Below are 27,648 nucleotides of genomic sequence, written 5' to 3' on the forward strand. Positions count from 1 at the left end.
AAGGCCATGCCACATGGCTGGGTCGTTTTATCGTAGCCGGTGTTTGAGGAAATCTTTGCCCTATTTTCACATGGCCCTAAGCACGCCTATGTGCTTGGCCGTGTCTCTGTGGAAAACCTGTATTCAAGAGCTTCGTTAGTAAGTTAAGTGTTAAGACTAAATTTTAAAGAAGTTAATACAGTTAGTGCTCAGGTTGCCTCCTGAGAAGTGCTTATCTATAGTCTAAGTCGACTTACCTCTCCATTTAATGATCATGGTGGTTTGAGGAGTTTAGATATACTCTTCATTCCTGCTATCATTCTCATCAAAATAAGGTTTTAAACAAGTGTTGTTTACCTTAAAAGTGCCGAACTTAGGATGACTCACCTCGACTGTACCAAATGGGAAAATACTGAGTACCGTAAGAGGGATTTCTTCATCCGGTGTGGTAGTGACAATGTGAGGATATGCGGCATCTAATATGACTTTATCTCCAACCTTAAGTTTATGTGGGAAGGTGTTGAGCTCATTCTGGCATAGTTTTGGTTTATCATGTGTTTTCGGTTTATGCGTCCACCATTCATCTAGTTCCTCGATTTGTAGCCTTTTATCTTTATGAATAGGTCCTCTGCTACTGCTTGAGAATGACTCATGTACTTCCTTCAGACTTATTTCCTATAAAGTAGGTTGTACCAGATTGTCTTTTTTAGTAGAATGGTTTAGACGATCACCTTCAATTTCTGATGTGTTGCCAGAATTACGAGCTTGAAGGGTGATTGTTTCGTCTCCCACACATAGTCTGAGTTCACCTGTGCCAACATCAATAATTGTTTTAGCAGTTGCTAAAAAGGGCTTTCCTAGAATTAAAGGAGTGTTGCTATCCTCCTCTATGTCGAGAACAATAAAGTCAACGGGAAATATAAATTTATTGATTTTAACTAGCACATCTTCAATAATACCCCTATGGAATCTTATAGTTTTATTTGCTAATTGAATGCTTATCCTAGTCTGTTTGGATTTCCCAAGGCCTAATTGTTTAAACATTTTGTAGGGCATGACGTTAATACTAGACTCTAAATTAGCTAATACATTATTAACATCTAAATTACCAATTAAGCAAGGAATCGTAAAACTCCCTGGATTTTTAAGTTTGTTGGGTAGTTTATTTTGGAGAATAACTGAGCAAACTGCGTTTAGCTCCACATGCGATGCCTCGTCCAATTTTCGCTTATTTGCTAAAAGCTCCTTTAAAAGTTTCATTGCGTTTGGCATCTGTGATAGAGCTTCAATAAACGGTAAGTTAATGTATAATTTTTTTAAGAGTTTAAGGAATTTACCAAATTGTTAATCTGAGCGGTCTTTCCTTGTCACGTTGGTGTATGGCACACGAGGTTTATATTTGACATTCACTAATTTGTTTTTATTATGACCTACCTCACCTTGGCCTCTGCTTACTATAGTTTCTTGTCTCGGTTCTGGCTCAAGCTCAACGACTCCTTCGTCATCTTAAATATTAACTGCGCTAAGTTGTTCCCTTGGGTTAGGTTCCGTATTACTTGGCAAGCTACCTCGTGGTAATTCGGAGATTAGTTTGGAAAGCTAGCCTATTTGAGTTTCGAGGCCTTGGATCGACGCTTGTTGATTTTTAAGTGCTGTCTCAGTGTTCTGGAAACGGGTTTCTAACACCGAGATAAACTTTGTGAGCATCTCTTCAAGGTTCAGTTTCTTTTCTTGTTGGTAGAGTGGCTGTTGGTAGCCTGGAGGTGGTCTCTGATTTCCTTGGCCTTTCCATGGGAAATTTGGGTGGTTCCTCCAACCTGCATTGTAAGTGTTACTATATGGGTTGTTTTGAGATCGAGAACTATTACCCATGTAATTTAACTGCTCGTTATCCATGTTGTGGCCATAAGGTTGGTATTCCGAAATGCTTGATCCACCTCCACTTGCTCCGCACTGCATTACTGGATGAACCTGTGAAGAACTAAGAAAACCATCAATTTTCGTATTCAAAAGTTCTACCTGATTAGAGAGGATGGTGACCGAATCGACGTTATAAACACTGGCTGCTTTCGTTGGTTTTGTCCTCATGACTTGCCACTGATAGTTATTCAGTGACATCTCCTCTATAAACTCATAAACATCTTCGGGTGTTTTATTGTTGATGGTTCCGCCAGCAGCAGCGTCAACCATTTGCCGAGTTGAAGGATTTAGGTCATTATGGAACGTTTGAACCTGAAGCCACAGTGGTAACCCTTTATGAGGGCACCTTCTCAGTAAGTCCTTGTATCTCTCCCATGCATCATAAAGAGTTTCTAAGTCCATCTGCACAATTGAAGAGATATCATTACGTAATTTGACCGTTTTAGCCGGTGAGAAATATTTTAATAGAAATTTTTCGATCATTTGTTCCAAAGTAGTGATTGACCCTCGTGGTAATGAGTTCAGTCATTGTTTAGCTTTGCTCCTCAATGAAAAAGTGAATAACCGAAGACGAATGGCATCATTAGAAACACCATTAATTTTAAATGTATCGCATAGTTCCAAAAAGTTTGCTAAGTGAGCGTTGGGATCCTCATCCTGCAAACGATCAAACTGAACAAATTGTTGTATCATTTGAATAGTGTTAGGTTTTAGTTCAAAAGTATGTGCAGCTACAGCAGGTCTAACTATGCTTGATTCAATTCCTTTTAAAGAAGGTTTAGCATAATCATACATAGTGCGTGGAGCAGGATTTCGATTAACTGCAATTGTAAGAGGTAGCTGATTGTCTTGGTTTTCAGCCATCTCTATGGCTGGGGGTTGAGTACCGTCCTCTTGCTCATTCTCTGTGTATCTTAAGCTTTGCCTTATTTCTCTTTGGTTTTTGCAAACTGTGCAATCGATTTCTTCGTCAAAAAGTAGTGGTCCTAACGGGTTTCTTATAGTCATAAACTATAAAAACCTGCCAAGAAAAAGAAAAAGAAAATTAATAAATAATAAAAAATTAAATTAAATTAAATTGCAAAAAAAATAAATGGCTAAAGTAATAAAAATTGAGCTTTCTTAATATATTAGTTCCCCGGTAATGATGCCAAAACTTGATCGCGTGATTTCATTATAGGTTTTAAATATTTATAATTAATCATTCTTCAAACTAACTATTATCGCGATGTAGGCAAGTGTACCTACTGAACAGTAGTATAGTTTTAGCAAGACCGGATTGTCGAACCCAAAGGAACTAAAAGTACTAGTAATGACTGTCTTTTTATTATCTAGCCTAAGAATAAAGAGGTTTTGTTTTAACAAACTAATTATCTAAACTAAGAACTCACCGAAAGTAGAATTGGGGAATTGCTTTTGGGAAAGTCGATTGAATTAAGACAATACCTAAGGAAAAATCCACCTAGACTGTACTTGTTATTCTGGCTCCGAATCGGACGATCTATTCATTTAACTTCTTCCGTTGAGATCCCTAAGTTATGTTATTATCCCTATTCAAGACTAATAACGTCTAATCCCTAGGTTGAATAATTGAGACCTTTCTCTAATTAGCACCCTAGGGTTGCATTAACTCGATCTATGGATCCCCTTATTAGGTTTCACCCTAACCCGGTAAAATCTTGTCACCCAATGTCTAGGCGCACAAACAACTCCGTTTAATTATGACAAATGTATTCTTAGACAGGGTCTATTCCTCCTCTGAATAAGAGCTTATCTTGAATTAGTATCCTGTGATATCAAACAAGAATGAAGAACAAATAATTAAGAACAAGTTAAATATTTATCATACAATTCAGAAAATAATAACAAGATTCGTCTTAGGTTTCATTCCCCTTAGGTATTTAGTGGTTTTAGTTCATAGCTAAATAAGAAAACATATGAGAATAATAAAGAATGCAAAACATAAAGAAAACTCAAAACTTCTGAAGGGAAAATTGAGGAGAGATCTTCAACCTTGATGATGAATCCAGCTTCTGAGATGGATCAATCGGCTTCCTTTGAGTAATTTCTTACTCCCTCCCTGTGTGCCCATTTACTTTCCTCTTCTAGGGTGTATTTATAGGCTTTAGAATGCCTAGAAACCCTCAAAATTGGCCTTTTCTGAATTGGACTCAACTTGGGCTCGGCAAGGACACGCCTGTGTGACATGCCCGTGTGAGTCTTGCTTTGAATCTGCCAAATTGACACGGCCGTGTGGTCTGCCCGTGTGAGGAGGTCCAGGCCGTGTTGATTTCGTACTTTGGCCCAATTTTTTCTGTTTTTGGCCCGTTTCTCGTTCCTTTCACTCTTTTATGCTCTCTTAAGTATAAAACATGAAATTAAAGCATTTGGAGCATCGAATTCACCAATTCTAAGGGAAAATCATCCAATAAATGTGTTAATCATGGGGTAAAAATATGTGTAAATTATCGTTTATCAATCACACGCCCGTGCCAATTTAATAGCCTTAACCACGGTCTTTAGTAATCGCACACGGGCGTGTCCCTGCCAAACCCAAGTTTAGTCGAATTCAGAAAATGCCAATTTTTAAGGCTCTTAGGCATTCTAAAGCCTATTTAAACACTTGAGGAGGCACTTAGGAAAGGGGATGCAGAGTAGGAAGCAAGGAATTACTCCAGGAAAGCCGATTGATCCATCTCAAGAGCTGGATTCATCATCAAGACTGATGATCTCCCTTCAAGTTCCTTCAGCAGTTTTGGGTTTTCTTATGTTTTGTTATCTTTATGCTTTTGAGATGTTTTCTTTCATAAGTATGAACTAAGCCCCTAAATACCTAAGGGGAATGAAACCTAAGACAAATCTTGTTATTATTATCTGAATTGTATGATAAATATTTGACTTGTTCTTAATTATATGTTCTTAATTCTTGTTTTGATATTCCAGGATATTGATTCAAGTTAAGCTCTTATTCAGAGGAGGAATAGACCCTATCTAAGAGTAAATTTGTCATAATTAAGCAGAGTTGATTGCGCGCCTAAAGATAGGGTGACAAGATTTTGCCGGTTTAGGGTGAAACCTAATAAAGGAATCCATAGATCGAGTTAATGCAATTCTAGGGTGTTAATTAGAAAGAGATTCCAATTATTCTACCTAGGGTTAGACGTTATTAGTCTCGAGAGAGATAATAATATAACTTAGGGATTTCTACGGATCAAGTCAAATGAATAAATCATCCAATTCAGAGTTAAATAATAAGTGAAGTCTAGGTGGATTTGTCCTTAGGTATTGTCTCAATCAATCGAATTTTCCCAAAAGTATTTTCCCAAGTTTTTCTTTCTATGCATTCTTAGTTAGTAATTAGTTTAGACAACCAAATCTCTTAAATTTTAGGCTAGATAATAAAAAGGAAGTAAATACTAGTACTCGTAGTTCCTTTGGGTTCGACAATCCAGCCTTGCTGAACTATCACGCATCAAGTTTTTGGTGCGTTTGTTGGGGAACTAGGATATTAGGAAAACTCAATTTTTATTACTTTAGCCACTTTAATTTTATTACAATTTAAATTTTTATTTTTCTTTTCTAATTTTTCTCTTATTTACTTTTGACAGGTTTTTCTAGTTTATGACCAGAAGAAACCCGTCAGGACCACTACTTTTTGACAGTGAGATCGACCACACACTTCGCAGAAATCAAAGAGAAATAAGGGGAAGCCTAAGATACACAGAGGACGAGCAAGAGGGTGATACTTCAACCACAACCGAGGAGATGACTGAAAACCAAGAAAATCCACTACGACCTGCGATTGTTGTTAATCAGAATCCTACTCTGCGCACTATGTATAATTATGTTAAACCTTCTTTAACAGGAACCGAATCGAGCATAGTTAGACCGGTTGTAACCGCAAATACTTTTGAACTGAAACCTAACATAATTCAAATGATACAACAGTATGTTCAGTTTGATGGTTTGCAAGACGAAGATCCCAACGCTCGCTTGGAAAATGTTTTGGAACTATGTGATACATTTAAAATTAATGGCATTTCTGATGACACCATTTGTCTTCGATTATTCCCTTTTTCAATTACAAACAAAGCTAAACAGTGATTGAAATCGTTGCCACAAGGGTCATTCACTACTTGGGAACAAATGACCGGAAAGTTTCTATTAAAATATTTTCCGCCGACTAAAATGGCTAAATTACGTAACGATATTTCTTCCTTTGTGCAGATGGATTTAGAAACACTCTACGATGCATGGGAGAGATACAAGGACCTCTTGAGAAGATGCCCTTACCATGGGTTACCACTTTGGCTATAGGTTCAAGCCTTTCATAATGGTCTGAATCCTTCGACTCGACAAATGGTTGACGTAGCTACTGGCGGAACCATCAATAATACGACACCTAAAGATGCCTATGAATTTATAGAGGAGATGTCACTGAATAACTATCAGTGGCAAGTCATGAGGACAAAGGCAACAAAAACAGCCGGCGTTTATAACGTCGATACAGTCACCATGCTCTCTAATCAGATAGAACTCTTGAATAAGAAAATTGACGGTTTCCTTAGTTCTTCACAGGTTCACCGAGTAATGCAATGCGAAGCAAGTGAAGGTGGATCAAGCAGTTTAGAATACCTACCTTATGGCCACAACATGAAGAACGAATAGTTAAATTACATGGGTAGCAATCCTCGATCTCAAAACAATCCCTATAGCAATACTTACAATGAAGGTTAGAAAACCACCCTAATTTTTCATGGGGAGGCCAAGGGAATCAGAGACCACCACCTCTAGGCTTCCAACAACCACCTTACCAACAAGAGAAAAAACCAAACCTTGAGGAGAAGCTAAAAAAATTCATCTCAGTGTCAGAAATTCGTTTTCAGAATACCGAGACTGCACTCAAAAATCAAAAAGCATCGATCCAGGGGCTTGAAACTCAGATTGGACAGCTTGCCAAGTTAATTTCCGAATGACCACAAGGTAGTCTGCCAAGCAACACTGAATCTAACCCAAGGGAGCAACTTAACGCGATTGCCATTCAAGATGAGGAAGGGCTAGTTGCAGAACCAAGACCAGAAACGGGGGTAAGCATAGGTAAGGATGAGGTCGGCCACAATGAGCCAAAGCTGGTGATTACAGAATATAAACCTACCGTGCCATACCCCAATGCGACAAGGAAAGACCGCTCAGACTAAGAATTTGGTAAATTCCTTAAACTTCAAAAGAAACTACATATTAACTTACCGTTTATTGAAGCCCTTTCGCAGATGCCAAACGAAGTCAAGTCTTTAAAGGAGCTTCTGGCAAATAAACGGAAGTTAGATGAAGCATCGTATGTGGAGCTGAACACGGTCTGCTCAGCCATTCTACAAAATAAGCTGCCTAACAAACAAAAATATCCAAGGAGTTTTACAATTCCTTGTTTAATTGGCAGTCTAGATTTTAATGATGTGTTGGCTGACTTAGGGGCTAGTATCAATGTTATGCCTTACAAATTATTTAAGCAACTAGGTCTAAGGAAACCCAAAGAAACTAGGATGAGCATTCAATTAGCAGATAAAACTATCAAATTTCCTAGGAGTATTATTAAAGATGTACTCGTTAAAATCGACAAATTTATATTCCCAGTTGATTTCGTTGTTCTAGACATAGAGGAGGATAGCAATGTCCCCTTGATTTTAGGAAGGCCCTTTTTAGAAACCGCCAGAACAATTATTGACGTTGGCACAGGTGAACTCAAACTTCATGTGGGACACGAAACAATCACTCTTCAAGACCATAATTCAAATAACACATCAAAAATCGAAGGTGATTGTACAAATCATTTGGCTAAAACTAGCCATATAGTGCAACCTTCTCTGCAGAAAACAGGTTCGAAGAACATACATAAGCCAATCAACATCAAAAAACCTATCCATCAAGAACGAAGGTTACAATTCGAGGAGCTAGATGAATGGCGGACACATAAATCGAGAAAACATGATAAACCAAAACCACGCCATGAGGAGCTTAATTCCTCCAAAAATCAACTTAAAGTTGGAGAAAAAGTACTACTCGATGCAGCAAATCCTCGAATCACCACTTCTGAACCAAATGAAGAAACCCCTCTTACGGTAATTAGTATTTTTCCATATGGTACGGTCGAGGTAAACCACTCCAAATTTGGCACGTTCATGGTAAATAGTACTCATCTTAAACCTTACGTTGATAAAATTGATAGTAGGGATGAGGAGTGTAAACTCTTCGATTCACCACGATCACGCACCAGAGAAGTCGAGCTTAGACTATAAATAAGCACTTCTCAGGAGGCAATCCGAGCACTGGCAGTATTAATTTCTTTAAATTTGAGTTTTTAACATCTAACATACTAACTAAATCACGGTACATAGACTCTCTAAATACCATACGGCCAGGCACACGGGCGTGCCTTAGGCCGTGCGAAAATAGCGCAAAATTTTTCCAGCACGGGAAGCTATAAAGTCACCACGGCCATGCGACATAGCCGTCGGCGAACCTGCCAAAACCCTCGTGCCTCGAAACTGTGGGCAAACTTGTCAAACTAGAACGAGCGTGCGACACGCCCGTGCCCATCATCTATGGGCAAACTTGTGATCGCGAGCTTTCGTGATAGTTTTTAAATATTTATAATTACTCGTTCTTTAACTAGCTATTATCACGATGTAGGCAAGTGTACCTATCAAACAGTAGTATAGTTTTAGCAAGACCGGATTGTCAACCAAAAGGAACTAAAAGTACTAGTAATGACTGTCTTTTTATTATCTAGCCTAAGAATAAAAGGGGTTTTTGTTTTAATTAACTAATTATCTAAACTAAGAACTCAGAGAAAAGAATTGAGGAATTGCTTTTGGGAAAATCAATTGACTTGAGACAATACCTAAGGAAAAATCCACCTAGACTTTACTTGTTATTTTGGCTCCAAATCGGACGATTTATTCATTCAACTTGCTCCATAGAGATCTCTAAGTTATGTTACTATCCCTATTCAAGACTAATAACGTCTAATCCCTAGATTGCATAACCGAGACTTTTCTCCCATTAACACTCTAGGGTTGCATTAACTCGATCTAAGGATCCCATTATTAGGTTTCACCCTAATCCGGTAAAATCTTGTCACCCTATTTCTGGGTGCGCAATCAACTCCACTTAATTATGACAAAAGTACTCTTAGACAGGGTCTATTCCTCCTCTGAATAAGAGCATGTCTGGAAACAGTATCCTGGGATATCAAAACAAGAATTAAGAATACATAATTAATAACAAGTTAAATATTTATCATACGATTCAAAAAATAATAACAAGATTCATCTTAGGTTTCATTCCCCTTAGGTATTTAAGGGTTTTAGTTCATAACTAAATAAGAAAACATCTCAGAAGAATAAAGAATACAAAACATAAAGAAAAGCCAAAACTCTTGAAGGGAAATTGAGGAGAGATCTTCAGTCTTGATGATGAATCTGGCTTCTGAGATGGATCAATCGGCTTCCTTGGAGTAATTCCTTACCCCTTATTCTCCGTCTCCTCTTTTCTCCTCTTTTAGGGTGTATTTATAGGCTTTGGAATGCCTAGAAGCCCTCAAAAGTGGCCTTTTCTGAATTGGACTTAACTTGGGCTCGGTAGGGACACGCCCGTGTGTGATTTCTTCAGGCCGTGTTCAAGCCTGTTAGAATGGCATGGGAGTGCGCTATACCCATGTGAGTCGTGCTCCAATTCTGTCAGATTGGCATGGCCGTGTGGTCTGCCCGTGTGAGGAGGTCCAGGCCGTGTTGATTTCATACTTTGGCCCATTTTCTCCCTTTTTGGCCCGTTTCTCGTTCCTTTCGCTCTTATGCTCTCCTAAGTATAAAACATGAAATTAAAGCATTAGGAGCATTGGATTCACCAATTCTAATGAGAAATCATCCATAAAATGCATTAAACATGGGGTAAAAATAAGTATAATTTACGGTTTATCAAATACCCCCATACTTAAGCATTTGCTTGTCCTCAAGCAAAATTCTCAACTCATAATCAAAATAAATTCTTCTCAAGTTATAATTTCTATCGATAATATCTCACATTAATCCATAAGTAATCATACATTGAGAATTCAATTAAAGGAACATAAAAGTTTCAAACAATCCAAGTTGAGTATTTAGTCATGCAAACTTAGGTGTTTCCCTTCATCTAAGTAATTACCTTTGATTCAGAATATCATAGAGTTTCACATCCTCACTAAAGGTTCACTCAAATCACTCGAGGTGTTTAAGGACAATAAATGAAGCACTCAATAGTCAATAATGAAAAGTCATTACCATAGGCTTGCATGAAAATCAAATCTCCACCACTATAATTTAAGATGATACATCAACCAAAAAGTCTTTAGAGGGTTGTAATGAGGCTTGGTTAAGGGGTGTGGTCATAAGCTGAAAGAAAGGGTTAGAATCGAGATTGAATTGAAAAATTGCCTAACTAGAAAAAGAGTTAATCTTCACTTGCGTACAACAAAGCTTCTCTCAGAATATGAAATTACAAATATGCATACATAGTTTTTTTTTAAGAACAAGTTGTATAACATTGACTAGCTATTAAGAATAAGACATAGCTAAACAATTTATTCAATTCAAATCTCGACAAAAATAGGGATTAATTTAGGGAATTTCAACAATAATAGGTTAAGGGTTAATATTAAGGTTAATACAAGAAATAACTTGTTAGGCTCAAGGGGGTTTACTAGGGGTTAATCGTGGAGGTAGGCTTTTCATGGTATGAGTGGGTTAATTCTAAGTGCCTTAATCATTTTGATATATTAAATCAAATGGTGTGGTCTCGACATGCATAATCAAGCAAGTTCTAGAATAACAGTTCAATACTGACGCACTCAAAGCAATAATAAAAGTGAGCATGAAAGGATGAATAGATGCTCAAAAGGCTCAAAAATCTCACAAAAATTATGGCTTTTTGATGTTTAGACTCGTGAATTCCAATTCAAAGTAATACCTAGACTTGGGGAAACAACCTATAATTTTAAATTCTTAAAAATCAACTTATCATGCTTGATTATTTAATGTCTTAAATTTTTAAACAATCAATGCATAAGGTCCTATGTTTTAATTCAAGATATATCAATCAAAATCATAAAGCAATTAAAATTTATCCTAAATATGATATGAGAGCTTTTCAAGAGAACAAGGTAATTATTCAGGGATTTTTCTAATAATGAAATAAATACCCCCCACACTTATGATGCACATTGCCCTCAATGTACAAAGATAATATTAGAGTATAAAAATAAGATAGGGAGAGAAGTGAAACTTCCTGTATGATGAATTCCTCGAACTAGAGTTTTAGAGAGTAATTGGTTCGAGAGTGGAGGAGTATACTCCGGCGGTCATAGAAGTTCATTAGTCTATAAGTCTTGCGCCAAAAGAATATTATATCTAGTGGTAGCTATGATCGTGGTCGAGGAGGACATGGCAGCCGTGGAGAACCTTTCCCAGTGGAGTTTTAGTTCCTATGTGATGATGAGCTTAAGAGCTCTATATAACTGTGATAAAATCAGGAACTTTTTAGGGAATATTAGGAAGAATTATTACTCGAAATGAAATAACCGAAATTAATAATTAAAAATAAAATTCTAAAATCTAACAAAAATAAAAAGTAGTTTCAATAAAAATTAAAAATATAAAACAATAAATAAATATTTCTAAACATCTTCATCGCTAGATGGTTCGCGAGCTGGGACTGGCGATGAGATGTAGAGGTGCTGACAAATTTGCTGTAGAGTAGAATCAATGTTGTCAAATCGTTGAAAACACTGCTGCTTGAATCGGGTGAGGCGCTCAGAGATGTCAGCATATGAAGTCGCCGCAGGAACTGAACGAGAGGGTGGTGGTGGCTGAGTCGGTGGGTCCTCGTGCTGTGGGGGGACATCATCAGGAATGTCCTCATAGGCCTACTCCTCGATAGATTGGGTGAGACGATACTGGGGAGGGTAGGTTCCTTGGTGCCTTTCGATCATCCTCATGCTAAGCATGCTTGAGATGCCTTGTGGAGACATCTGGCCGATGAGGGTGAGGGATGATTCTTGGGTCGCGGTGTTGAGGAGCCCGAAGTGTCGCGCCAGCCTAGTCATGTAGGGGCCAATTTAGATGACCCCCTTCCGATGCCGCTCTGTCTGGTGCTGAATCGCAAGGGAAATGAAATAGGAAAGGTCGATGACATGCCTTGCGACATGCACCATAAGAAGTAGACGTCGTGGGTGTTGACTACGCCAGTGCTCTCTCGCCTCCCTGTAATCGTGTGAGCTAAAATAGCGTGTAAGTATCTCAGGGATGGTGGGAGAACTGATGCCTTGGAGCAGCTAAGATTGTATGAGGCCGTGTTTGGGGCCAAAGTGTGCCAGCATTTCGAGGGAGAGAAATGTATGTGACGACTGAGAGCATGTAGTTCATTCTCCTCCCTGAACTCCTCCGAATATAGGCCTAGTGCAGCACCAAACTCTAGGGCGCTTAGCTGGCGAATTAATCCACCTAGGCGAAACTAGACCATGCCAGGATCATCATACCTTGTCATTACGGTCTAGAGATGGAACGTTGAGCAGAGTTCCATCGTGAGCTCAAGGTATGTCAGCTCGATAATCCCGAAGAACAGCTCACACGGGTCGGTTGTTAGGAGAGCCCGATTCCCTTCAGCCATCTTGCTTGTTCAACGGCAGCCTAGTCGATGCAGCAGCCCGCAATTAAGGGTCGGGCCTGAAGTATTTGGAACAGTTCTTCTTGGGGCCCTCAGTCAAATTGTGGGAGAGGGTGACTGATTTTTGCGGTTGGGCCCGCGGAAGAGGACACTCTCTTCCTCTTTTTCGAAGCAGGTACGGCGGTTTTCTTTCGTTTTGACAATGACATGGTACCTGCGATTAGAATCATCAAGTCATCTTGATGAGTGGTCAAAGTAAAAGCAATACAATTTCCAACTAAAAAGTAGACTTTCAGCAACAACTAAACATAACTAATATAATAATTTCGTGACTTTGTCATTGTATGTAGTAATGGCATGTGTAAAAGAATGAACCTTTCCTAACAACATGAAATGTATAAGAAATAATTGAACAATGCAAATTACATGAGAGATATTGGCATGGGAATGAGAATGAGCAGGGTAAAATCATAGGTATGAAGTTTCCTAATCACTTGATTTAACATGCAATGCATAATAGCTAAGTAAAAATGAAAACTAAATGATAAAGAAATGAACAGAAATGGAAGATAGTTCAAAAGAAATGGAAATTATTGTAATAATAAGCATTAGTAATAAGTAAAATAGAAGTGAAGAGAGTAAAGAAACGCTAAGGGAGAGAGATTGGGTGTCAAAAACGAAGTTGAAGGCGGCGCACGGGCGTGGCAGGGGGCCGTGTGGAGTTACAGCGGCTAGGGTTAGGGTTTTTGAATAGGGAAAAAAGTGAATAGTGCAGGGCATTTATAGATTTTGGGGCACACAGCCATTGCACATGCCCGTGTCCCCAAATTTTAGCCCGTGTGATTTGCGAATTTCAAATTTAGGCACATCTGACATTTAGTACACGCCCGTGTTCCACGAGCGTGTGGGTTCACACGACCGTGTCTAGCTTCATTCGCTTCTTCCATGCCCGTGTGTTCAAGCTTTACACTCATGTTAATTTAACAAGTTCGACCACAAGTGTTAGACAAGGGCGTGTCGCACGCCCATGCTAGTTTCTCAGTTTCAACCACGGGTCTTCCAACGGGCATGTCACATGCCCTTGTTGTTTTAGCAAGCTCGACCATAGCCGTATCACACGGCCGTGACATTTAATAGTAGCCCATGTTGGGGAAATCTTTTGCCCTGTTTTCACACGGCCTTAAGCACGCCTGTGTGCTTGGCTGTGTCTCTGTGGAAACACCTTATTCAAGATTTCAATTAGTAAGTTAGAAGTTAAATACCAAAATTCAAAGAAATTAATATTGTTAGTGCTCGGGTTGCCTCCCGAGAATCGGTTATTTATAGTTTAAGCTCGACTTACCTCTCCGTTGTATGGACTTGCTGGTTTGAGGAGTTTATACTCCTCATTCCTGCTATCAGTCTCATCAAAATAAGGTTTTAAATGGGTGTTGTTTACCTTAAAAGTACCGAACCTGGGATGACTTACCTCCACCATACCGAATGGAAAAATACTGAGTATCGTAAGAGGGATTTCTTCATTCAGTGTGGTAGTGACAATATGGGGATCTGTGACATCTAATAAGACCTTATCACCAATCTTAAGTAAATTTAGGGAGGTATCAAATTCATTCTGGCATAATTTCGGTTTATCGTGTGTTCTTGGTTTATGTGCTTGCCATTCGTCTGGCTTCTCTATCCATAGCCTTCGTTCTTCATGAATGTATCCTCTATCATTTCTGGAACATGGCTCGTGAGCTTCTTTAAAGCTCAATTTCTTCAAAGTCATATTGTCAGTTCTAGTAGATTGATGTGGACCATTACCTTAAATGTTCGATGTGATGCCAAAATTACGAGCTTGAAGGGTGATCGTTTCATCTCCCACATGAAGTGTAAGCTCACCTGTGCCAACATCAACAATTGTTTTAGCAGTTGCTAAAAAGGGTCTCCCTAAAATCAGAGGGGTGTTATTATCCTCCTCTATGTCTAGAACAACGAAATCAATGGGAAATATGAACTTATCTACTTTCACTAGTACATCTTCAATAATACCCCTAGGAAATCTTATAGTTTTATTTGCCAATTGAATACTCATCCTAGTTTGTTTAGGTTTCCCAAGACCTAGTTGCTTAAACATTTTGTAAAGCATGACGTTAATACTAGCCCCTAAATCAGCTAATGCATGACTTATATCTAAACTACCAATTAAGCAAGGAATTGTAAAACAACCTGGATCTTTCAATTTGTGGGGTAGCTTATTCTGTAGAATAGCTGAGTGGACTACGTTTAGCTCCACATGCGACGCTTCATCCAACTTCCACTTATTTACTAAAAGCTCTTTTAAATTTTTTTTTGCATTTGGCATCTGCGACAAAGCTTCAATAAACTGTAAGTTAATATGTAATTTTTTCAAAAGTTTGAGGAATTTACTGAATTGTTCGTCTGAGCGGTCTTTCCTTGCCGCGTTAGGGTATGGGACACGAGGTCTATATTCTTCATTCACCGTTTTGTTATGACTTACCTCACTTTTACCTTTGCTCACCACAGTTTCTTGCATCAATTCTGGCTCAGGCGCATTGAATCCTTCCTTATCTTGAGTACTAATTGCGTTGAAGTGTTCCCTTGGATTAGGTTCAATATTACTTGGTAAGCTACCTTGTGGTTGTTCGGAAATTAGTTTGGATAGCTGGCCTATTTGTGTTTCGAGCCCTTGGATCGATGCTTGTTTATTCTTAAATGTTGTCTCGGTATTTTGGAAACGGGTTTCTGATACCGAGATGAATTTAGAGAGCATCTCTTCAAGGTTTGGTTTCTTCTTTTGTTGCTAAGGTTGCTGTTGAAAACCCTGAGGATTTTGTGGCTTTTGATTCCCTTGACCACCCCAAGAGAAATTTGGGTGGTTCCTCCAACCTGCATTATAAGTATTACTGTATGGGTTATTTTGAGATCGAAAGTTATTGTTACCCATATAGTTGACTTGTTCCTCTTCGGTTGTAGGATTGAAGGATTGATATTCTGTATGCACACCTCCTCCACTTGAGTCACACCTCATTACTAGATGTACCTGTGTAGAACCAAGTAAACCATCAATCTTTTTATTGAGAAGCTCTACCAGATTTGACAGCACAGTAACTGAGTCGACGTTATAAACGCCAGCTATTTTTGTTGGCACAGTAACTGATATTTATTCAGTGACATTTCTTCAATGAATTCATAAGTCTCTTCAGGTGTTTTTTGTTGATGGTTCCTCCAGCAGCTGCATCAATCATCTATCTTGTTGAGGGATTCACACCATTGTAAAACGTTTGAACTTGCAGCCATAGAGGTAACCCTAGTGAGGGCACCTTCGCAATAGATCCTTGTATCTCTCCCATGCATCGTAAAGTGTTTCAAAGTCCATTTGCACAAAAGAAGAGATATCATTACGTAACTTATCCGTTTTAGCCGGCAAAAAATATTTTAGTAGAAATTTTTCGGTCATTTGTTCCTAAGTAGTGATAGACCCTCGTGGTAACAAATTCAACCACTGTTTAGCTTTGTTTCTCAATGAAAAAGGGAATAACCGAAGGTGAATAGCATAATCAGAAATGCCATTAATTTTGAAAGTGTCGCAAAACTCCAGAAAATTCGCCAAGTGAGTGTTAGGATCCTCATCTTGCAAACCATCAAACTGAACAAATTGCTGTATCATCTAAATTGTTTTAGGTTTCAATTCAAAATTATTTGCAGCAATAGTAGGTCTAACTATACTTGACTCAGTTCCTGTTAAAGAAGGTTTAGCATAGTCATACATAGTACATGGAGCTAGATTTTGATTAGCCGCAATTGCAGGAGGTAGCTGATTGCCTTGGTTTTCAGCCATCTCTTTGGTTGGGGGTTGAGTATTGTCTTCTTGCTCGTTCTCTGTGTATCTTAAGCTTCACATTATTTCTCTTTAGTTTCTATGAACTGTGAAATCGATTTCTTTGTCAAAAAGTAATGGTCCCGACGAGTTTCTTCTGGTCATAAACTATGAAAACCTGCCAAGAGAAGAAAAAAGAAAGTTAATTAGTAATGATAATAAAATTAAATTAAATTAAATTGCAAGAAAAATAAATTGCTAAAGTAATAAAAAATTAGTGTTCCTAATATTTTAGTTCCTCGGCAACGGCACCAAAAACTTGATCGCGAGGTTTTGTGATAGGTTTTAAATATTTATAATTACTCATTCTTGAACTAACTATTATCGCGATGTAGGCAAGTGTACCTATCGAACAGTAGTATAGTTTTCGAAAGACGAATTGTCGAACCCAAAGGAACTAAAAGTACTAGTAATAACTGCCTTTTTATTATCTAGCCTAAGAATAAAAGGGGTTTTTGTTTTAATTAACTAATTATCTAAACTAAGAACTCACAGAGAAAAGAATTAGGAAATTGCTTTTGGGAAAATTGATTGACTTGAGACAATACCTAAGGAAAATCCACCTAGACTTTACTTGTTATTCTGGCTCCGAATCGGACGATTTATTCATTCAACTTGTTCCGTAGAGATCCCTAACTTATGTTATTATCCCTATTCAAGACTAATAACGTCTAATCCCTAGATTGCATAACCGAGACTTTTCTCTAATTAACACTCTAGGGTTGCATTAACTCAATCTATGGATCCCCTTATTAGGTTTCACCCTAATACAGCAAAATCTTGTCACCCTATTTCTAGGCACGCAATTAACTCCACTTAATTATGACAAAAGTACTCTTAGACAAGGTCTATTCCTCCTCTAAATAAGAGCATGTCTTGAATCAGTATCCTGGGAAATCAAAACAATAATTAAGAACACATAATTAAGAACAAGTTTAAATATTTATCATACGATTTAGAAAATAGTAACAAGATTCATCTTAGGTTTCATTCCCCTTAGGTATTTAGAGGTTTTAGTTCATAACTAAATAAGAAAACATCTCAGAAGAATAAAGAATACAAAATATAAAGAAAACCTAAAACTCCTGAAGGGAAATTGAGGGGAGAAATCTTCAGTCTTGATGATGAATCCAGCTTCTGAGATGGATCAATCGGCTTACTTGGAGTAATTTCTTACCCCCTATTCTCCGTCTCCCCTTTTCTCCTCTTCTAGGGTGTATTTATAGGCTTTGGAATGCCTAGAAGCCCTCAAAAGTGGCCTTTTTCGAATTGGACTTAACTTGGGCACGGTAGGGACAAGCCTGTATGACACGCCCGTGTGCGATTACTTCAGGCCGTGTTTGAGCCTATTAGAATGGCACGGGCGTGTGCTATATCCGTGTGAGTGGTGCTCCAATTCTGCCAAATTGACACAGCCGTGTGGTCTGCCCGTGTGAGGAGGTCCAGGCCATGTTGATTTCGTACTTTGGCCTATTTTCTCCGTTTCTTGCCCGTTTCTCATTCATTTCACTCTCATATGCTCTCTTAAGTATAAAACATGAAATTAAAGCATTAGGAGCATTGAATTCACCAATTCTAATGAGAAATCATCCATAAAATGCATCAAAAATAGGGTAAAAATATGTATAATTTACTTTTTATGAACTTGTTAAGTTAACACAGGCATGGCCCTATGTACACGAGCGTGGGAGAAGCGAACGAAGCAATACACGGTCGTGCGACACAGCCGTGTGCACTCACACGCCTGAGCAACACGGGCCCAAATTCTCTCTTTTTGTGTTTGTTTACTCTTTTCTCTCTATCTCTTTTGAATATTTTGTTTATTTCATGATTTCTCTTCTCTATTTGCCTATTTCAAATGAATTTTCATAGTTAGAACAATAGAATACTTTTGCTTATTTATAAGAATTTTGTCATTTTAGTTACTCCATTATGCTCTACTTTTTCATTTTTCCTAGTTTCCTGAAATTTATGCTTCCCATATACATTCATTCATATTCCTGTTACATTATTCCAGTAATACTATAACTTGGTACATTTAGTAGTTTTGTTTTCTTCATCCACTACGTAAGTCTCCTGAAATCTTCATATTCAGTTTTGTGTTTCTGCGCTATTTTTCGGACGTATTGGTTGAGTTTTGATTTTTCAACGTAGGTACAATGTCATCATCACGTGGTAAGAAGACTGTTGTTCCTGTCTCGAAGAAACGAAAAGGAGCAGCGTCATCCTCGGGTCCCATCTCGGAAAACCAACACCCCTTCCTCTAGTTTCCACCAGGAAATTAGGAGGAACTTTTTCAAATATTTCGAGCCCAACCTTTATGTGTGGGCCACTACATTGACTGGACCGCGCTTGAATAAGTTCAATTGGCTGAAGATGTCCGAGCCCTCCTGACAACCGATCCATGGGAACTCTTCCTTGGGATCATTGAGCCGACGTACCTTGAGCTTACACTTGAACTTTGCTCGACCTTCTATGTTCAAGATGTCATGACCAACTTCGATGACCCTGGAACGGTCCAATTCCGTCTCGACGGTTTAGTCCTCCAGTTAAGTGTGCTTGAGTTCAGTATCGCTTTGGGCATTTATATGGAGGAGTTCATGGAAGACAACAAGCTCAACACCCTCCATCGCCACATCCACTACTCTCCTTTGAAGTGTTGGGATGATTTGGTCCCCAGCTCGACTTCCTATGATCCCAGCTGCTTTAAGGCATCGGCTCTCTCTCCCTCCTTGAAGTACCTACACACCGTCTTGGCACACACTTCGATAGGCCCGTGAGAGAGCACCGATGTCATCAACACTCACAACGCCTACATTCTATGGAGTATAGCGAATGGGCACATCTTTGACCTCACCTACTTTATTGCCCTTGCCATTCACCACCAGACAGAGCGACATCGGAGGGGGATCATCTCCATTGGCCCCTACGTAACTCGATTAGCTCGACACTACGGGCTCTTCAACACAGCGGCTCAACCGTCCTCCCTCACTCTCATCGGCCAGATGTCTCTACAGGGCATCTCGAGCATGTTACGTATGAGGATAATCGAGAAGCGCCAAGGAGCCCACCCTACTTAGTACCGCCTCGCCCAGTCCACCAAGGAGGAAGACCCCAAGGACATTACTGATGATGTCCCTCCAAGTCACAAGGACCCACCGTCTCAGCCACCACCTCCTCATCGTCGAATTTATGCAGTTGCTTCATACACTAACATCTCCGAGCGCCTTACTCAATTCGAGCGGCAGTGTTTTGGCGCTTCAATAACATTAATGCTACTCTACAGCAGATTTGTTAGCACTTCCACATCTCATTGCCACCCCCACCTCGCGAACCATCTGGCGATGAAGATGTTTAAAAACTTTTATTTATTATTTTATGTTGCTCCTTTTATTTTCATTTAAGACTACTTTTTATTTTTCTTTCACCTTATTTTTATTAGGTTTTATAATTATTATTTTACAATTTTTAATTTTGGCTAATTTATTACGAGTACTTATTCTTCCTTATATATTTCCTAAATGAGTTCCTGATTCTATCACAGTTATAAAGAGCTCCAAAGCTCACTATTACTCAGGAACTTGAAACTCCCCTGAGAAAGGTTCTCCACGACTACCGTGCCCTACTCGACCACGACCATAGCCAACTTGAGATATAATATTCTTTTGGCGCACCATTTGTGGAACCCAACCTCTACCACCACCGGAGTATCCTCTTTCACCCTCATCATTGCTTTGGCAGATTATTATCCATAACCCCAATTCAAGGAGTTCATTCATCATTTAGGAAGTTTCACTTCTCTCCCTATCTTATGATTATCAATTTATCTTTTTCAATATATCTATCTTTGTACATTGAGGGCAATGTACATCTTAAGTGTGAGGGGTCTTTCATATCGTCATTAGAAATCCCTGAATTGTGTCTTATTCTCATGTTATCTTCTCATGCTATGATTAGAATGAATTTTGATTAATTTATGATTTTTATTGATATGTCTTAAATTAAAACTTAGGCATTCATGCATTGATTGTTTAAACCTTAAGATATTAAAGAATCAAGCATGATAAGTTGACTTTTGAATTTAAAATTTTATAGGTCATTTCTCCTAAGTTTAAGTATTATCTTGAGTTGAAATTCATAGGTTTAAACATCAACAAGCCATAATTTTTGTGAGATTTTGAGCCTTTAGAGCACCTACTATTTCTTTCATGCTCACTTTTATTGTTGTTTTGAGTGCGTCAGTATTGAATTGTTATTCTAGAACTTCTTGACTATGCACGTCAAGACCACACCATTTGATTTGATATGTCAAAATGATAAAGGCACTTAGGTTTAACCCACTCATTCCAAAAAATTCTACCTTCATAATTAACCCTTAGTAAACCCCTTTGAGCCTAACAAGCCATTAATTGATTTACCCTCAATATTTACCCATAAACATTATTGTTGAAATCTGTTAATTTGATCCCTATTTTTGTCGAGATTTTATTTCACCTAATTGCTTAGCTATGCTTTGCCCTTCTATGTATTTGACTTGCTCTTAAAAAAAACATTTATACTTACTATTAGTAGTAATTCAGTTTTGTTGAGCCGCAGTTTCTAAATTCCATTTTCTGAAAAGAAGCTCACTTGTACTCAAATGATGTTTAATACTTTTTCTAGTTAGGCAATATTCCAATTCAATCTCGATTCTAACCTTTTCTTTCAGTTTGTGACCACACCCCTAACAAAAGCCACGTTACAACCCTTTAAAGAACTTTTGATTGATGTTCATTTGAATATATAGTGGTAGAGATTTGATTTTCATGCAAGCCTATGGTAATGACTTTTCATTATTGACTATTGAGTGCTTCATGTATTTTCCTTAAACACCTCGAGTGATTTGAGTGAATCTTTAGTGAGGATGCGAAACTCTGTGATATTTTGAGTCGAAGGTAATTACTTAGATGAGGGGAGACACCTATGCTTTCATGATAAAATACTCAACTTGGAATGTTTTGGAACTTTGATGTTCTTTCAGCCAAATTCTCAATGTATGATTACTGGATTATTTTGAGATATTATTAATAGGAATTATAATTTAAGAAAAATTTATTTTGATTGTGAGTTGAGGGTTTTGCTTGAGAACAAGAAATACTTAAATGTGGGGGTATTTGATAAACCGTAATTTATACATATTTTTACCCCAAGCCTAACAAATTTATGGATGGTTTCTCCTTAGATTTGATGAATTCGATGCTCCTAATCCTTTAATTTCATTTTTTATACTTAGGAGAGCATAAGAGAGTAAAAAGAGCGAGAAACGGGCCGAAAATGGAGAAAATAGACCCACATGGGAAAACAACATGGCCTAGACTCACGCCCGTGTCCATTTGGCAAGATCAAAGCATGACTTACATGGGTGGATCACACGCTCGTTCGTGCCCATTTCACATCCTTGACCACGGCCTTCAGTAATCGCACACGAGCGTGTCATAAGGGCGTGTCCCTGCTGAACCCAAGTTTAGTCCAATTCGAAAAAGGCCAATTTTGAGGGTTCTCAGGCATTCCAAATCCTATTTAAACACTCTAGGAGGCAATTAGGAAAGGGGAAGCAGAGTAGGAAGCAAGGAATTACTCAAGGAAAGCCGATTGATCCATCTCAAGAGCCAGATTTATCATCTAGTCTGGAGATCTCCCTTCAAGTTCCTTCAGGAGTTTTGGGTTTCCTTATGTTTTGTTATCTTTATGCTTTTGAGATGTTTTCTTTCATAAGTATGAACTAAACCCCTAAATACCTAAGGGGAATGAAACCTAAGACAAATCTTGTTATTATTATCTGAATTGTATGATAAATATTTGACTTGTTCTTAATTATGTGTTCTTAATTCTTGTTTTGATATTCCAGGATATTGATTCAAGTTAAGCTCTTATTCAGAGGAGGAATAGACCCTATCTAAGAGTAAATTTGTCATAATTAAGTGGAGTTGATTGCGCACCTAGAGATAGGGTGACAAGATTTTGCCGAGTTAGGGTGAAACCTAAAAAGGGAATCCATAGATCGAGTTAATGCAATTCTAGGGTGTTAATTAGAAAGAGATTTCAATTATTCAACCTAGGGTTAGACGTTATTAGTCTCGAGAGATATAATAATATAACTTAGGGATGTCTACAGATCAAGTCAAATGAATAAATCGTCTGATCCAGAGTCAAAAACAAGTGAAGTCTAGGTAGATTTGTCCTTAGGTATTGTCTCAATCAATTGAATTTTCCCAAAAGTATTTTCCCAAGTTTTTCTTTCTGTGCATTCTTAGTTAGTAATTAGTTTAGACAACCAAACCTCTTAAATTTTAGGCTAGATAATAAAAAGGAAGTAAATACTAGTACTTGTAGTTCTTTTGGGTTCAATAATCCGGTCTTGCTGAACTATACTACTGTTCGATAGGTACACTTGCCTTAATCGTGATAATAAGTTAGTCTCAAGAACGTTTCATTTATAAATCTTTAAAACCTGTTACAAATATCACACATCACTCTGTATATTTCAAATTAGAGTAAAACTCTAATATAATAAAGATAACAGTAGAGGCCTCCGGAATAAGGTAAAAATAGTACCACCCGCGGTAATGGACTAATTATCAAATCTCATTACAAAAAGAGGAGGCTAGGTTGAATCCACATTCAAATATGAATGTTCGTCCTTAAAGTTCTAAGAAAATTTTTTTGGCCTCCCTATTTTTAAATTTGTCCTTGACATATTCCGGAGATTAAGTGTAACATCTCGAATTAAGGCCTAGTCAGAATAGTGGTTTTTGGACCACAAATTTGACGTTAAAATGATTATTTTATGATAATTATGAGGTCTAGGATATGATACTAAGCATGTGTTAAAATTTCGTGAAGAAATTCTTTGTGCAAGGTGTCCAATTGGAAATTAGGGACCAATTTGAATAAATTGAAAAACTTGGGTTCTAGAAGCAATTTGTATGAAATTGCTTTGGAATATTAATTAGAGGTCCTTAAAGAGTAATTTACCCAATTTTTAAGTTTTTGGACAAAAATGGGCATGCATGGAAAATTTTGGAAGTTTGGTAAGGAAGGGCATTTTGGTCATTTCGTAATAAACTAAATAATAAGGGAAAATCAAGCTAAAATTAGCTCATTTTCTTCTCCATGCTACTGAAATTCTAAGGGTCTCCATAGCTAGGGTTTTCCAACATTTCAAGCTTGATAGTAAGTCAATCCTAACCCCATTTTTAATGTTCTTCATATTTTTGATATCCTCGTAACATGCTCTTTCTATTTCTGCCCATATCTCATGCTAAAGTTCATGTTTAGAAAATTAACCATGCATGAGATGTTTGTGTTTTGATGATTTATGAAGGAATATGGGAGTTTAAAGGATGGTAAACAACTTTTACTAAGTGGTTTTTTTATGGAAATGGCTTAAAGGACTAAATTGTAAAAAGTTTTGAAAATGGGTAGAAAAATATAGAATGAAGGAAAAACATGGGTTCTTATAAGTGCGAATAACATTCAGGTAGGCTTGGGTAGCCAAGGTATTACATACATTTCATTATACGAGCCTTAGGACTAAATTGTAAATATTGTGAAAGGTTAGGGGCAAAATGGTTATTTTTCTAGGGGTGAGTATTAATCCTAAAATGAAAAATGTGATGGATTAATAGTCTAATATTATTGATATAAACCCTGAGGAACCAATTCTGGAGGTCAACCGTGGAAAACGAAAGGTTTCGGAATAACCAAGACACGAATCCAAAACGACTACCAGGTAAGTTTGTATAACTCGAAGTAAACTCTTAATATACTTAAAAATGCATGTTCTTGAATGTACGATAATTAGATATTCATTGCATGATAATCCATAAGACATGCTAGTGCAAATGAAAAGAAGATAAATGTCCTGGTTAAAATAAAAAGGGAAATTTGATGGTTAAATTATGGCTTACATGACTTGAGAAATTCAACGGGATTAGCATGAGAAATAAAGAATGGAAACATTGAGTTGATGAGCTCATCTAAGACTAGTGTTATAATGTATTGATATGAGACTAACTTGATGATTGAGTACGTGTGATAGGGAAATTATACTATGCATGTTGGCATAAATAGGTATTATGGTGGTATGCTAAATAACCGGTAAGTTACGTTCTCGTTATCCGAACTTATTAAGCATGTTAATGCTTACCCCCTCTCTTCTCCCTTGTCTTACAAAGCTCACGGATGCATGAAGATTGGAAGACAGTTGGAGCATTGTCAACACTATCAACTTGTTTTGCTTGGGTATATAGAAACTTTTATTTTGTTAAATGGCATGTATAGGATTCCTGGTCATTTTATTATATATGTCTTTTGGTTAGCCAATGTAAGGGATTGAATGATATGCTTGTTCATTTTGTATATGGCCATGGGATATGGCTTATATCGGTATAGGCTGTAAACCTACTAATTTTGCATGTTTATGCTCGAATGTTTCACGAATTAGTAAATGTGATATACCATGAATGGATATGTGTAATGTAACCATATCACTTGAAGATGGCTTAGGTCATAATTGGTATGATGCATGAAATGAGCTAATTTTATAATATGAATTGTAAATTGGTAACCTTAACACAAAGAGGGTAAATTCAATGTAGGGTAAGAAGAGACATGAAGCAACATGCATGACCTTGGCTAAGAAGGTTTTAAGGGTATATTTATACCATGATAGGTGCTCAAGGACTATATTAGTGTGTATGGATGTTTGAGGGTGACCAAAGGCTTGGAATATAGCCTATAGAAGGATCACATGGGCATGTCCCTAGGCCCCTTTGGGTGTGTTGCTCAGCCATGTGTCCCCTACACCTTGAATTTTTAGGTTAGTATGCATGGTAGTAAACACACGGGCAGAGACACGGCTATGTGTCTCAACCGTGTGGAGGACACGGCCTAGCACACGGGCGTGTGCCTTGGCTGTGTGCCTCTAGATGAATGATGACGTCATAAATAAAATGTCTGGGTTTTTAAACACGGGCAATGACACGGACGTGTCTAGGCCATGTGAGGGACATGGGCATGTGCTCGGTCGTGTGAAAAACCCTGTAAGTTCAAATTGAAAAATAAAATTCCAATAATTCAACACGAGTAAGGGACACAGGTGTGTCCCAATGCACACAGGCGTGTGAGGCTTAAACCTAGAAATTCCCTAAAATTTTTTAAAGTTCTCGGTTTAGTCTCATATCGCTTTTATTGCATGTGTTGGACCTCGTAGGTCCGTAATTGGGTTAATACGATTCTGTTTGATCAATATTGAATTGAAACAAAATTTTATAGCCCGTATTCTCCGGTAATGCCCCGTACCTTGTCCTAGTCTCAAGTACGGGTAAGGGGTGTTACATTAAGGGAGTTTTGATCGAGATTCGGTCCTTTTGGTGCCTTTTGGGGGTTAAGCAAGCAAAAATTTCCCAAAATCTAAAAAGAATTCTAACCAACTAACATTCACAATCAACAATCCTAAATCTCTTAACGCAAAATCTTCAGATATTTAAATATACATGCAAATATAACTCTAATACCAATTAACAATAGGAATCCAAGAAATTATAAGCAGATTTCAAAAATATCCTAAACCAATTATGCGACCATGGTTTTTCCAAAAGTATATTAAGATAATAAAAAATCAAGACTTTGAAACCCTTAACCTCAATAGTTTTTGAAGATGAAGACAAGCATCGCTCACCATGTTGTTGCATTTTGGTTCCCATAAGAAGAAGAATGCTAAAATTTTGAGAAAGAAAGAAAAAGTAAAGTGTAGATTTTTTAATGCAAGTAAAAATTTCAGGGGAAGAAAAATAGAGTTCATGCCCTAAATGGAAGAAAACAAAAAAGGAAAGGTTTTTGAGGGGGTTTGAGAATTAAAAATCGAAAGAAAGATTAAAAGGCTTGAAATGACCATTAAAAGGTTTAAATGCATTAGGTCATGACTTTAAAATGGGTATTTCATGATACTCAATAGTGGTGTCGCGACATTAGAAACAGACTACTCTCAGTGTGGCGACTCTATCATGCTTTTAAACTCAGTTTGTTTATTTCGTTTGTTGAGTGTGTCACGATACTAATAGGTTAGTGTCACGAAAAGGAACATATTTTTAGCCCTCGACTTCATGACCGTTGTTGGTTTCGTGACTATCACCAAAATGTGTCATGACACTAACTTCATTTCACTCAAAATGAGTTTTCCTTCTCAAAATTCCCTACCACATACAATTTCTAAATGTAATGCTATAAGAATCCTACTCTTAAACATAAAAGAAACTTTAAAAATAAGCAAAAACAAAGTATCATCTCAAAACATCCAACTTATGTACAACAATAACCAAATGAAAATGGAGAGTTTAAAAAATTATTCTTGGGTGAACCATTAGGTCCCCAAAGTTGTGCATGAAAGAGGTCCTCAACACTCGAACCTGCCATTTATTTCGTGAATGAATTATGGTCTTGCAGGTTGTGAAGTGTTAGAGCATAACTAATATTTTTCTGATCTTAACTCCTTTTAGCTTCAAATATGTACTTGAAACTTTACATCATTTCCAAAACCTTTGATCAAAATGATTAGTAGCATGAGAGAATAACGAGCAAGTTGAATGACAAGTATAAACTGGAGAGATAGACACTTCAATCATGTTAGGACATCAATTAATACATTTAAATACTTCTACTTTACCATTTATTTTAATTTTTAATTCACCCTTTTCAACATCAATAGTGGCTAAGAATGATCTTTCCAATAAAATGGAGATCTAAAAATCTTCCTCAAAGTCTAAAACAATAAAATTGATTGAAAGAATAAACTATCTCAGTTTCACTAACAGTTGCTCTAGAACACCTTTGGGGTGCACCAAAGACCTATTGGCTAATTGTGACATTACCAAAGTGTCATGCAAGTCTCCTAAGCCTAAACATTATGGTCGAATCTCGAAAGTCACATTAAAATCATTGAAAACATTTACTTCTTGAAAACAACTAGGTTGCAGTTGTCTTTACAAAAATCTTTAAACTTAAACAAGGTTTCAATTATAAATAAATATATTTTATTTGGCAACAAATCTCATATATAATTTTTGTAGTAAGTTAACTCACACCTGATTGTAGATCCAAATCAATACACCACTCTACGAATGCTAACACTTGGG

At 37.5% G+C, this 27,648-nt stretch overlaps 3 non-coding genes across 3 annotated transcripts; 2 read left to right on the forward strand and 1 right to left on the reverse strand.

Annotated features, from left to right (window-relative positions):
• The first annotated feature begins 2,227 nt into the window (after window positions 1-2,227).
• LOC121212025 (small nucleolar RNA R71) lies at window positions 2,228-2,334 on the forward strand. The gene has a single exon (XR_005907237.1). It is a non-coding gene; the product is annotated as a small nucleolar RNA R71 (small nucleolar RNA).
• A 3,759-nt stretch (window positions 2,335-6,093) lies between these two features.
• LOC121212015 (small nucleolar RNA R71) lies at window positions 6,094-6,200 on the reverse strand. The gene has a single exon (XR_005907227.1). It is a non-coding gene; the product is annotated as a small nucleolar RNA R71 (small nucleolar RNA).
• Window positions 6,201-15,899: 9,699 nt separating this feature from the next.
• LOC121211542 (small nucleolar RNA R71) lies at window positions 15,900-16,003 on the forward strand. The gene has a single exon (XR_005906766.1). It is a non-coding gene; the product is annotated as a small nucleolar RNA R71 (small nucleolar RNA).
• Window positions 16,004-27,648: the final 11,645 nt, after the last annotated feature.

The sequence above is a fragment of the Gossypium hirsutum genome, chromosome A12 (assembly GCF_007990345.1).
Source record: "Gossypium hirsutum isolate 1008001.06 chromosome A12, Gossypium_hirsutum_v2.1, whole genome shotgun sequence".
Classification (NCBI taxonomy): Eukaryota; Viridiplantae; Streptophyta; class Magnoliopsida; order Malvales; family Malvaceae; genus Gossypium; species Gossypium hirsutum.